A 13730-nucleotide genomic window follows, 5' to 3' on the forward strand; every position below is an offset into this window, starting at 1 on the left:
CGAAGCTTTTTTCGATTCCGACCGCGGATCAAAGTGGCGGTAGGATAGAAATAACTATGATAAGGTTCGAGTTACTAGCGTTATCTCGTTTCTATCGTTTCGCTGCGTTAGTGATAATAATACGGAATCGTTACGATCAAACTAATACAATATCTAACGAGTATAAAATAGTAAAAATCTTCCTAATTAACTTCCACCATAAATTATTCAGCCATCGGCGGGATTTTCTTGCGGCAGAGATGGTGGCTCTTAAGCGGGTTTTGCAGTAAACCGCGTAGGCGTGAAAGCTTAGCCGCAACAGGTAGAGCGTGAATAATCAACTTCGTGGCGGAAGCGGTGCATAGAAGAGAACTAATATATAGCTTGTACCTTGATTCCACTGGTATAGTTCTCTCATCGCGGTATTAGAAAATCTTCACGGGCAAGTACCACCTTGGCGCGTAGCCGTGAGCTCTCGTAGAAAAATCATCCTTTCCGGGGGGTGGAGATGAGTAAGAACGAAATTGCGGACTCCGTTATGGACTATCGGTACCGCGATATGTGTACATACTAACCAGCGGAGAATATCCGATCCACTTTGGTACGATGTTGCATTATATACTAAGTGGCCTTTGAAATGTAGTCTGGCGGAAGTACGATAAGTGGGCGCGTCAGTATATCGGATAGAACGTTCGAAAAGAGACTCGAATCGATTATATTCCTCTTTGGTATACTTGAATACTTGAGCATTAAAGCGAGTATCTATATAAAAGCAGAATGGAGAGAAATAAAACTTCGACGAACTTTGAAATTATTATTTTAGCACGCAGGAAGATTTTGCTATTACAATTGGAAAGGACCTTTCGTTGCTTCTTAACGGAGGCAGAAGAAAAGAAAAGAAGTGATGGAGGCCTCGGGGTAGAACATTCGAAGGAAGCGAACAAACGCGAGAGAAAGGGTTGCTCTATATATAAGAGACTCGTAGCCTCGGGCACAATTGCGGCTACCAACGTTCCCTCGGCTTACGAAAAGGCAGCGGGGAATCGAGTACCGGCTGGAGGAGAAGAAGAAGAAGGAAGAGAAGAAGAAGAAGAAGAAGAAGAAGAAGGAGTAGAAGAAGAGGAGAAGGAGGAGGAGGAGAAGAAAGAAGAAGAGGCAGAAGCAGGGCAAGGAGGTAAGAAGAGTGCGAGGATGGGACGTCCATCTCATCCATCCTCCTACCGTAGCCTCGTTCTTGCTTCTCCTAATGATAGCGTGCGCTGGCTCCCTCGATGCACCGGACAAACTCGGCAGAGCGGCGGCAGCGGCGGCAACGGCAATGGCAGTAGAAACAACAACAACAACAACAACAGCAACAACAACAACAACAACAACGGCGATGCACGCCAACGAAGCGACGATGCAGGCGAAGCTAACTACCAGAGCACGCCTCCGCCTCCTCCGTGCACTAAAACATTACCACGCCGGCAGCGTCGGCTGCCGTTGCGGCTACCTTCTAGGGTATCATCCGAGCCACGTATGGGAGCCCTAAGTGCTATTTCCAGGGACTCGTCTCTTCTCTCTCTCTCTCTCTCTCTCTCTCTCTCTCTCTCTCTCTCTCTCGTTTCTTTTCCCTTCTTTGCGTGGGGTGGGGGTCCAAAGCAGAGCCACCCTCTTCCCTCGGTCCTTTCCTCCGGCTCTCGGAACCTTACCTCACTCTTCTTTCATCCTCCATCTTCATCTTCTTCCTTCTCCCTTACTTTGTATTTCTCTTCCATCGGTTGCCACGAAGAGAGAAGAAGATAGGACGATTTCAGCGAGACCCGTGATTACCCATTGAGGGTGGAATTCATTACACCGAGAAAGATCCACTACGATATTTTCCTCTTCTATTTCTACCATATTCCATCACGACTTCTCTACGCTCATTGTAAGAAATTTAATGACGAGATAATTGTCCCGGACCAATCTCGATATACTCTAGTTACATATAGATCTTTGTACAACGAACGCTCTTCCAATGTTTCTTTGAATATTATCTCGAAGTAGATGATCTTACTCCGTGATGATCTTTTAAGAATGATCTACCTCTCAAGTAGAAACATTCGAACGATCGAGTTAAAAAAATCCGATGAAAAAGATTCGAAAGAACATAGGAAAGACGGTGGACGTAAACTCTGGAAATATCTCTCTCGTATGGAACGTCATTAAAGCTCGACGGAGCAAAAAGCGCGAGCAAAAGTCTTGCAGAAAATGCGATAAGGGACGGACGGATGAGTGGGAGGCGAGGGAAAGGGACGCGCCCACGGTCGTTTGGAATTGAAATTCAATTTCACAGAGAACCGGAGTCCAGTGTGTGCCGGCGTGCTTCTTTCTCTCTTTCTCTTTCTTTCTCTCTCACTCTCTCTGTCTCTCTCTCTCTCTCTCTTTCCCACCTACTCAAGGTACCGCTCGTCTTCTCCATCTTCTTCCTTTCATCCTTTTTTCGCGTTGGTTCTCCGGGCGGGGTTTTTGCCGGCAAGTCTGAGAGAACGCGGCTCGTTCACCGGCTCCACTCTCTCTTTCTCTCTCTCTCTCTCTCTCTCTCTCTCTCTCTCTCCTTCTTTCTCTCTCTTTTACTGGCGTGCAGTAGAGGAGAACGACGCTCGTACGTGACAACGATAATCAGCGAGTTAAGTGGGGTTTAATTTTCTTTGGCGCGGGCGGTGGAGAGAGGCAAACTCGAGGAGAGATGCTGGTGGTGGTTCGAAAGTCGATGGAGAGGGTGCCGTTAATGGTGATGGTGGTGGAAGGGGAGGGAAATGCGTGTATACACCTGCCAAGAAACACAGAGGCTCGTACACGGCATAGGCGGACCTTGCGGTCTCGGAGAAAGAGAGCGAACGCGCCGAGGCCCCTCAACGGGGCCCATCGAGGCCCTCGTCGAGAGACACAAGAACGTACGGAGAACGCCCGCGCCACCTGTAATTGGGTCCAATCATCGTGGTTCTCATACGGACGTGGTTTCTACCTACACGTATCTACAAGCTCGTCCGGGATCCTTGCGTGGAAGCACCTGGTCGACGACGCTCGACATCGATCTCCTCTTTGGCTTTGTGTCCTTTCACTCTCTCTCTCTCTCTCTCTCTCTCTCTCCCTCTCTCTTTCTTTCTCTCTTTTGTTCTTTCTTCGTTCCATCGAACTTGCGTGCTTCACCTTTTCTCGGTTTGCTTTCCTGTGAAAAACGTCGACGTTGCGTGAGTTTTTAATGGGAGAACGATGTAAGTTGAAAAATTTGTTTAAATTTAGACTACAGGTTAACGTTTTTTACGTTTCCTATAAAATCAATAAGAATTGTTTTGTTTTCTTTTTCTTCTTCTTTTTTTTTTTTAATTGGTATTGGGAAACACGCGATTCTCAGAATGAGAGTTGCTGAACGGAGCGTACGTACAGGAGCCACGTCGCATCTCCCGGAGGCAGGTGCCTCACCTCTTTCGCCTTGTCTATCGCAGTGCCTATGCCACGTTGAACAAAGGATAAGAACGTTCAAGCATGATTAACAGTACCGATACAATGGACAGATATTATTTCATTTCGGTCACTGTCACTTCGCGTTTAATCATAATTATTTTCGCTTCGCTCTAACGACTCTTCCAGCGTCTCATTTATTTCAGTAAAAAGGAAAGAAAAGAAACTGACAAATGCCGCAAGCAGAAATTTGTCGCGGTTTATTATAATCAGGATATTAAAATGTTTGATTCTACAAATTTCTTGGTCATCCATCTCTCGTTATCGGTAATCGATCGTTCTTTAAAAAATTACGCTATTTCGAGGACTTTTGCCGTTCTCGTGAATGATGTACCCGACGGTCCTAATAGGATACGTCAAAGGACGTTTTGTCGAAAAGGAAATGTTACAGTATCGAGAAGATTACGGTGGACAGGTTCCTGATTGCGAGCCCATTGTAAAGGGTGATAGATCCGAGCGGTCGCACAATGCGATCTAGATAAGAGTAATAGAGGGAGAAAGAGAATGGATAGACGAAGAAGGAGAGAGTAGAGTCCTTTAGAAAAGATGCTGCGTAACGGTGCTTCCGATTTCCTTGTAGATTGAAAGAAAAGAGAATCAGTCGAGTCAGATGCTAACTTTTCGATTGATGGACTCCGTTTAGGGATTCAGAAGTCTTCTGTGAAAGTATATAATTATCGTCGAGTATCATGTCGAACTCCTTTCATGCTCTAGGACAAAGTAAACGTTACTCTTTAACGGATACGTTATTCTCTAAGTAAAAACTAGACGCGCTAAGTAGATAGGTCGGCGGTTGCTTGTTCCTGATTAAACCCATTCGCTTCTCTATGGAATCGTCCGCTTCCTTTTTCGTAGTAAATGCTTCGCCGAACCGTGCGGGGCATTTATTATCGTTTTAAGTGAAATCATTGTCCGTGCAATTACGGGAGTGGTACGCGCGATAGTTTAAAGAAAAATAAAAAGATCGACTAAATCATTAAGAGGATGATAAAGAAAGACAGAATATCCATGGACCGAAGAATCTTCGGATATACTTTTAAATACCATCGCGATCATTTTTATTACCGGAGCCATGTGAGAATATCAAGGCGGCAGTCTCGTTAACGTTCTAATCTAAATCCAGTACGTCGATCGCCGTCGACGTAACGGCAGTCGAGTATAAGGGAAAGGAAATCTCGGATCGCAAAAATCCACATACCGTCGGTCCACCTCTTGGTCGGTAAAGATTATCTCAATTATGAACGCGTAAAAGAAGCAGACTCATGCCCAGCCTGCTCGGTCATCATCATCGTGAGAAAGAAAGAGAGAGAAAGAAAGAAAGAGATAGAGTCAAGACGCAATCGCATTGCCCTCTATATACCTATACGCGAACGTATATACGCTCTTCCTCCTTTCCGCTTCTTCTTTTTCCTCCTCCTCCCCCTCCTCCTCCTCCTCCTCCTCCTCCTCCTTCTCCTTCGTCTCCTCTTCTTCTTTTTCTTCTTCTTCTTCTTCCTCTTCTTCTTCTCCTCCTTCTTCTTCTTCTTCACGATACGGCGTACGCATCTCCAACTCGTCTCTCGTTGTATAGTGTATATAGTATAAGTATCCACGCATACATATATACGCCTCCACCTGCCACTACAGGAAGAGAGAAAGAGAAAGGACGAGTCAACTATAAAAGCCGAAGGAAAGAGCTTTAACTCGTACCTTCATAGACAATGAACGCTTTGCTCCTCGGTCGTATCTTGAAATTGCCTACGTGCCGCCGAGTAGGTACGTCAAAAAACTAAGCTCTAATACTCCACCAAGCTCTCCGCATCATTCCATTGATTTTTAAACTTGGGAAATGAGCTTTTCGTGGAAACGCGTGGGACGTAAGAACGAAGATACTTCGAATTCCCTTTTGTTCTTCCTATAGGTAATAATTCATACTGAAGCCGACGGTTTCTTCTTTCGAATAAATACTTCGGTAATTTTGAGCACTTACATGTAAGTATGATAAGGGAATAGAACTAGCCTGTAACGATATAGCATTATCATAATTATTATTAGCGCGATAAACATCCTAAACATTTTCTATCGAAAAATATAAAACTTCTTTCTCGTGTAAAATTAACGAAATCATCATTATTGGATCCTGAAAAAATTTCTTACGTTGTAACGGTGAATGGCCCGATAAGGGACACGAGATCTTTTCGACTTTCATTCTCTCTCTCTCTCTTTCTCTCTCTCTCTCTGTTTTTTTCTTTCTTTTTCTACAAGCAGGGAATCGCCGAGACCGATTAATTCTCTCTTATTTTCTTACAGCATGGACCAACGGAGGCTGCGGTGGCGGTGAACGACAATGAACGCTTTTTCGGTTTTTTCCTTTGAGTGTTCTGGAGAGTCCTTGCCGCGCTACCGGACCGGTATCAGGACGCATAATCGCTTGGCATTCTCTCTCTCTCTCTCTCTCTCTCTCTCCCTCTCTCTCTCTCTTTCTCTCTTTCTTTCTCTTTTTCTCTTCGCCGAGGGGCGAGAATGGACATTCTGAAGTCTCAAGGGAAGAAAAGAGAAGAAGAAGAAAAAGTAGAGGGAGAGAAAGAACTCGAAGTTATGGCGGCGCCGTGCAATGACATCAGTAAGCTATAACAGGTCCGTACGTCATTGTTACGTACCGGAGATTCCATAGATGAGACCTTGATACGGCGTTTATTAATGCGGGCAAAGTATCCCGCTTTTCTTGGAGAATGTTGTTACCGGCACGAATAAAAAGTATCAAAGAAAGAAAAGCAAAAGATAAAAGAAAATTAACTGCAGAAATTTTTATAAGAGAATCTCATTTTCACATACATATGTTACAAATTCGAACGATACGAAAACGAAGGTAAAAATAATAATTTATACTTTTCGTAATGTACCTATTAAAAATCGTTTTTAAATACCAAAAGTCGCCGATGTCGATGCGACTTTTCGAAGAATTAATTCGAGGGAGGTACGAGTTTATCTCGAGTATATTATTTTTTTTTGCGTGTTCTTTAATTTTTCTTTTTTTTTTCATTTGATTTTACTTTATCTTTTCTTTCTCTTACTCACTCTCTCTCTCTCTTTCTCTCTCTCTCTCTCTCTCTCTCTCTCTCTCTCTAACGAAGGGCAGTGAGTACCGACGGTCATTAACGTTAAAGGGAAAGGTCAAAGGAAGGAAGGCGCGCGGTCATAAAGCGACTGCGAGATCGCCACCCGCGTGCAAGGAATAACAATAATTAAACGCGCTTAATTACCGTCGCGGAGCCGCGAAGGATTTGGACGGGCGATAACTCAGTGGTACGAGCGCGCACGCGAGAAAGATAGAGATAGAGAGAGAGAGAGAGAGAGAGAGAGAGAGAGAGAGAATGAAAGAGTAAGAGTGGAAGGGGGTGAGGCATTTGGCAAGATTTTGCGCGTTCTTGCGAGTCTATAGTTCATTAGGGTGGATCCCTCTTTTGGGTGCTAAGGACCGAGGGGTTGCGTGGCGAAGATACCTGCAGAAGCGCGTAGCAGTTAATATTGTCTCCCGGGGGCATATTTTACGAGAGATACCATCTTCGGGATGCCTCGCTAAAAGCTACACATGTTTATCAGTATAAACCGCTCTCCCTCTTCTTTCCTCTCTCTCTCTCTCTCTCTTATCTCCTACTCTTTCTCTTCCCTCGGATTCTCCTTTACACTCAGACTACGTTTCTCACTTTTCTCGTGGACGTTAAAATTTCTTAGAAAGTTTTCATCCTCTCTGTCCTTTTTTGTGAAATCAAAAAAAAAAAAGAAAAAGAACGAAAGAAAGGAAGAAAAGAAAAGAAAACGGAGACAGATAAGAAATAAAAGAAAAAATGACAGATCGATCTGGTTGTATCTAATTTTTAAGAGGTAAATATAAGCCTTCCGGTTCTACGCGAATCTTACGTAGTATATCTATCAGTCCCTTCGCGTATACCTATCTTATATAGGACGAACGAAAAAGTAAAAGTAAGATGACTCGTACCAAGCCAAGAAGGGAATTATCGCAAGAGATACCACGCGCCTTCCTCGCTCAGACACGCGCGTCACGTTTTCAAAATCGCTCGGCATTACCCTGCCTATCTATTGGACTCGGCCGAGCAGAGAAAGATAATCACCTCGTCTTTCTTCTTCGTCAGTTACTTTCGGCGTGCGTCTCGTGCGTGTATTCGCGAACACGTGTGCGTTTACAAGAGTCTACCCTATACAGGGTGTATGATATGGCACTGATATTGTACCGCAGGGACAATCAAAAATATATTTTCTTTGATACATTTATATATCTTTTTATCCAACAGTCTTCAACGTTTTAAGATATAACAATACGTTATCGTTATTGAAAAATTTTGATTAAATACAATCACCCTTCCAATATTTTTGGAACACCCTATAGGTATTGGTGATTTAACGAACGTCTCTTACCTCCTGCACCAACTCGTCTACCAGGCTGATGATACACCGTAAGTTGATGCGTACCTATCTTGTATCGAGCACCCTCCGGGCCTCATTGAGATCAGACCTCCGGTAGCTCCATTTTTGATATATTATTTTCTCTCGATCGATTACCTTCATGGTAATGCTTATTAGACTTCCCATTTTTTATCTTCTCTTTCTCTCTCTCTCTCTCTCTCACACACATTCTCTATCTCTCTACTTTTGCCAGGCATAGGATTTCGTTTTTGTCCATCGTATAATAGTTCTATTAGTTCTTATTAACCTTCCATCATCGATCGTGACACGCGTATATTCTTCCTCGCTTTCAGAAAAAACGGAGTCGAGTTAATTGGTAAAAGTTAGCGATGGGATTTAAACGCACAAACACGTTCGAACGAAGAAGAACGAAAGAAGAGAAGAATTCTAACGTGACAGTGCGTTCATTTGCATATTCATTATTCACTCGTGTTACAACAATAAAGTGCCGGTAAACGCGTGTTTCACTTACGTTACAGCCCTGCCTTTCGACGATGGATCTCGTCGTGACTCTCTTTCGATACGGGTCGTTCCTCCTTTCATACTTTTTCACGAACGACCAACGCCACCGGGCATAGTCGCAAATTATCCGAGACACGGCGATGCGAGCCTTCTCGTAAATACCCACTTTCTTATACAAAAACATTATCTTTACGCACGCGAAAATCGTTCGTAGCCTCTGAGAAAATTCCTTGAGCCATTGCGTATTGAGCAACGACTTTGCGAATATTCTTCATTATAATGATTATGATCGCGATTTCCACGCATAACATTTCGCGTGATCCTCCCGTTCGATAATGATCGGGCATATAAATTTTTGTTTACAAATCGAACGTTTATACGATGCGTATCTTTCTCCAATCCAAAGTATACCTATACGTCTTTTCGTTCTCTGTACGAGAGAGTATAATGCGTTGGTATAGTATCACGCGTTAAAATATTCTACGAGCACGTGCTACACAAACGAGTTGTCGTCTCTTTCATAGAATTATAGAACAAGTAGATCCAGATAGTAGCTCGTAAGTCAGGTTTCTCCGTGGCATCCGTGAGTTTCGTCACTTATTGTTAAGTCAGTAAAGCGAACAATACGCTATGGAAAGTGAAGGAGGTGAGGACTGTAAGGACCAATCGTTGTTGAGGCGAATCGCAATTCGTCGTCACCGTTGTCGCGTACGTATTGGCGTGGGCGAGAGCGATTGTCTGGCTCGTTGCCTTTTTTGCACCTAGATACTAGCTCCCAGCAAAAATGAAAATAGCTCGCGGTCCGACTCACGCTCGAGGCGAAATCTTTTCAACTTGATCGTGTGCGTATCCGTTGTCGCGTTTCTCGTATGCGTTGCCATTTAAACATCGAAGGGTACGTTCGCGCTCGCGAGTTATATCGTCGTGGTGTACGTTGTTAGATCCGAACAGGCGCGACCCCATTGATTTACGTGCATTCGATTTATATACACGCTTCGAAATCGAACTTCATCGACTCTGTCCTACCGCGCATTTGCTTGGAGAATCTTTGTCGTGTTAACCGTACGATAGCGATCTCTGAACAATTTGTAAATAGATAGGTAGTTACTTATTCAATCTCTCCTTTAAAATTCATTAAACTTTGGTGATATTTTTCATGGAACATGTTTCGACTGTTACGTTCGAAAACAAAAAGAATGTCACGTGTCGACGTTTTAAAACCGGTCCAGGACGTGCGTCACGATTTTACACCTCCGCGAGCCGAACGAGATCAGGATCGATGGCGCGTATACTAGAGAAAGAAAGAAAGAGAGAAAGAGAAAGAGAGAGAGAGAGGAGAGCTACTTGACATTTCTAATTTATTTATTTTTTTCTTTTCCTTTTCTTTTTTCTTTTTCTTCTCCACTTCTGTGGACCTGCCAGTTTTGAAAAAGAAGAAGAAGGAAAAAGAACGCAGTAGCTGTCTGTCGAGTAAAGAAAGACTCACACTCGATGAAAGCAAGAGTTACTAGACAAGATAGAGAACGATAAATCCTTGTTAAAGGGGATAAAAGGACAGCACCGGTACGCTCGAGAGAATTTGTTTCAATGAGGTCGCTGGACGGAGACATCAGCACGCTGTTTCTTTTAATTCCCATCGGGACTTTTCGGATTTGATACTAATCCGGCAGTTGGGCCGATTAACAGTACGAGATCGCGATGACTTGGTATTTTTTTGTCGACCTTTTTCTTTTTTTATTTTTTTACTTTCCAAATCCCGAATGTATAACTCGTATGTCTTAATCCGACGTACGGACGGACGCAAAAGACAGGGATTCCCTTCTTCGCACCCACGAAGAAGAACGAGGATCAGACAACTTCTTACCGATCGCTTTAAATCTCTTTCGCTCTCTCGATCTCTCACGGCGAGAATTGGACCACCTCGCGTCCTCTCTGTAATCGATCCTTCCACCGTCGCCGGCGGCGATCGAAGAAAGGGCCTTATCTGTTGTTCGGCCTGTAACGAAAAAACGAGACAAATAGTAATTATAAGCTCGAAGGCGGACGATCGAAAGTGCTCTCGTAGCCGTCATTATCAATTGGAAACTCACTTTCTTTTGTCGGCGTCTTGGTCCATCGAAAGACAAAAAAAAGAAAGAAAGAAAAAAAAAACAAACACGAGACAGAAAGGAAAGAAGGCAGAAATAAATAATGATTTCGAAAGTGGCCTATGAAAAGTGAAGAGAAATAAAAGAACATACGTATGTATATGTATGTATGTATTTACGTATACATATCTCAACGATAGGTTTAAACATATATATAACTATATACAAACGTCTAACTGAGAAAAGAGAAAATCATTTCTACGCACTGTGAAAACTCGAATCGAGGGCACAAAATGTTATTATACGATGAACGGTAATGATCGTAATTAACCGTAATCTCGATGTACGGTCAAATGAAAGCGACCTTTCGATCGGATTCCAACTCTGACGCTTTATATCAGCTACGATATTATTTATTATTCGACTTGGTGTTTCCCACAAGGCAACCAAGTCATATTCATACGGTGTTCACCGTGTCTTTATCGGTGGCGGATACGCGTGGGAAGCCAAAGGTTGGAGATAAGCTTGGCTTTTGCGCCGATTTAATCGAATCCCAGTAGGTGTTGCCTGTACAGCGGAGCCCATTGTGTCCCTTCGATAGCCGATAATCCAATGACTGAAAGTTCGTAGATAAGCTCGGAAGAATAAGCGCGTTTTAATGTCACGATGGCTGGACTTTCTATCTTTGTTCAATATCTTGACGAGCGTACACGTATATGTATTGGTATACGTACATATATGTAAACAAACTCTCGCTAGTGTTTATCTTTTTTTTTTGTGCGTATAGAGAATATAGTTTCCAAGTCTCTTTTGGTTTAGAGAGAGGGACAGAGAGAAAGGGAGAGAGAGAGAGAGTGGGGGAGAGAAAGGGAGAGAGAGGGAGAGAGAGAGAGAGAGAGAGAGAATTGTTAGTGTTCGGGTTAAACTAAATAACTAAACCATTTCCGGACACGTTTAACTGTAATATATAATATTTCAGTTTGTTCCAAGTCGTCATACATTATACAATATAGATATATTGCAATAAAAGCCCGTGCAATCTTCTCGTACACGCCTCCACTTCGTGCACTCGCGCATTACGCACCTTGTAATTTTGTCCAATTAAAAGTGGCCGATAGCGCTCTCGTATATAGTATATATCAGACTTATGTTCACCCTGGACTACCGCTATTATACTACTGCTATTAGTACTAGTACAGACGCATTCCTATCAGCGCCGATAATTGCGGCGTTCCTCGCTGCGAGAAAAAGTAGGAGGTGGTGGTGGAGTAGTAGTAGGAGGAGAAAGAGAAATAGGAGAAGGAGGAGGTGGAGGAGGAGGACGAGGATGAGGAAAAATTTATTGCACGCAAACGAACGAAGGCGAGAACACCGACGTTTGACCTATTCTCGATATATAAGCAAATACCCTGTAATAACGTATTTTTGAACCGACTAATGCATCTCCTTCTGACTTTTCTCATCTTCTCTGAGCGAAGCCGTGCGAGCATTATCCGTGCAAAAGGATGAAAATATATTTCAAAGGCGATTGAGAAGAGAAAGAGCACGATCGCATTTTTCATTCTATAGTATGAGAAACAATAATTATGATCAACCTAGTACATATTTACCTCAGCAGAATTTATCGCGCATTAACCGAATGAAAAAGTAGTTCGAGTTTTAACTTAATCAAGGCTAATGTTCGTTCGTAATCGTTCGTCGACGTGGTAACATTTTGTATCGCTTTTCCAACAGTGTCAGACGCGATTATTAAAGGACAGACCATTAAACGAGAACGATGCGTCCTGTTGCTCTTTATACTTGGTCGAACACGTTTGTTATAACGTTATAATCGCAATATATATATATATATATATATATATATATATATATATATACACGCCGCTTATTCTAACGGTACATTAGAAGTTAATCTATTTTAAGAAAGCGGCACGCGCGAAGTCTAACTTCGTTGCATGTACATACTTACCTACTACGAGATGTTCGAGATATATAAAATAAATTTATGATTAACGATGATTTTTTTTGTACGAGTTCACCGAAGAACTCGATTGCCCTGAGTTCTTCTTATTTAGAGTGTCCCATATGTATGTATATATGTACTATACCTACGTACAAAGTGCACGTAATGCTCATTAATAAAGCGATTATTAGGCGCAGCGCCAGGCCGCTCTAACCTAATTGGCATGGACAATCGGCTACGCCATGAGCCGTTTCGTGTGCCGATGAATTTATCTTCTTTCTTGCTACCACCGATGCTAGCTATAATTCTCTCTCGCGGGCTTTCCTTCTCTCGTTCAGCCACCACCGCCACCACCGCCGCCACCACCACCACCACCACCACCACCACCACTGTCGCCATCGCGCTTCTCTTTTACCTAGTTCAACGTAGGTATAAATTCTTCCTCGTCTGGAAATGCCGGCAACGTCACGCCCACGTGTAGACGGATATACGGGCGCGTATGCTTCATTTTATTCCGAAATATGTAATACATATTATATATCCACGTATATGAAAGTCGTAAAAGAAAAAAAAGGATGAAAAAAATAAACCCGGTATCATAAATAATTTTTGTACGTTCTAAATCATTGTCTTGATGAAAAAAAAATTATAAAGTAGGTCGATAACGAAGCTCGTACGATATCAATGTACAATATATAAATACGGTATGTATATGTAGGTATATAGGGATCAGTAATGTATTTATGTGCATGGAGTCCCGGAAAACATATCCATGGATCATCGTTTTTGCGTCGAGTAAGGTGGATGAGACAAGAACGGAGCGCATAAATCCCTCGAGACTTTCATTGAACGTAATTGGATCGCGGCCAATCGGTAGAGAGAGGTTCCTCTACAACGGTATGAGCGAAAGTTTTCCTTCCGTCAAAATTGAACAGCCGCCAGGAACTGAAAGGGTAGGAGGGGGAGAACCCACGATTATCTCCTACGTCGATCGTCGAAAGTTTGCGAAAGATTTCTGCGACTCTTACGTGGGTAGATTGATTTCTTTCTTTTTCTATTACGTACATACGTATGTAATATAAATATATATATAATATATATATATATATACATATATACACATATGCGTACTATATACACACACTTATATACATGTAAGTATAGATATCTAAGTAAAGGAAAATGATTTCAAGATCGATTAAAATTGAATCACCTCGAGGATAATAAATTTTGCTGGCATAATAAATTTCTTAACTGTCGTAAGTGAAAAAAAAAAAGTTATCGTGTGC

At 42.6% G+C, this 13730-nt stretch overlaps 1 protein-coding gene across 2 annotated transcripts in view; it reads left to right on the forward strand.

The window, feature by feature from the left end:
* Positions 1-13730, forward strand: part of LOC127072762 (early growth response protein 1) — a 217822-nt gene that overhangs the window by 174506 nt on the left and 29586 nt on the right. The window contains exon 3 of one of the 2 annotated variants that reach the window (XR_007785584.1): positions 5755-6503. The exons of the other annotated variant lie outside the window; for it this stretch is intronic. The gene's annotated coding sequence lies outside the window, so the exon portion shown is untranslated. Of the gene's footprint in view, positions 1-5754; positions 6504-13730 lie in introns of those variants that run through there. 2 annotated transcript variants of the gene reach the window in all.

Source organism: Vespula vulgaris, chromosome 2 (genome assembly GCF_905475345.1).
Source record: "Vespula vulgaris chromosome 2, iyVesVulg1.1, whole genome shotgun sequence".
Taxonomy (NCBI): domain Eukaryota; kingdom Metazoa; phylum Arthropoda; class Insecta; order Hymenoptera; family Vespidae; genus Vespula; species Vespula vulgaris.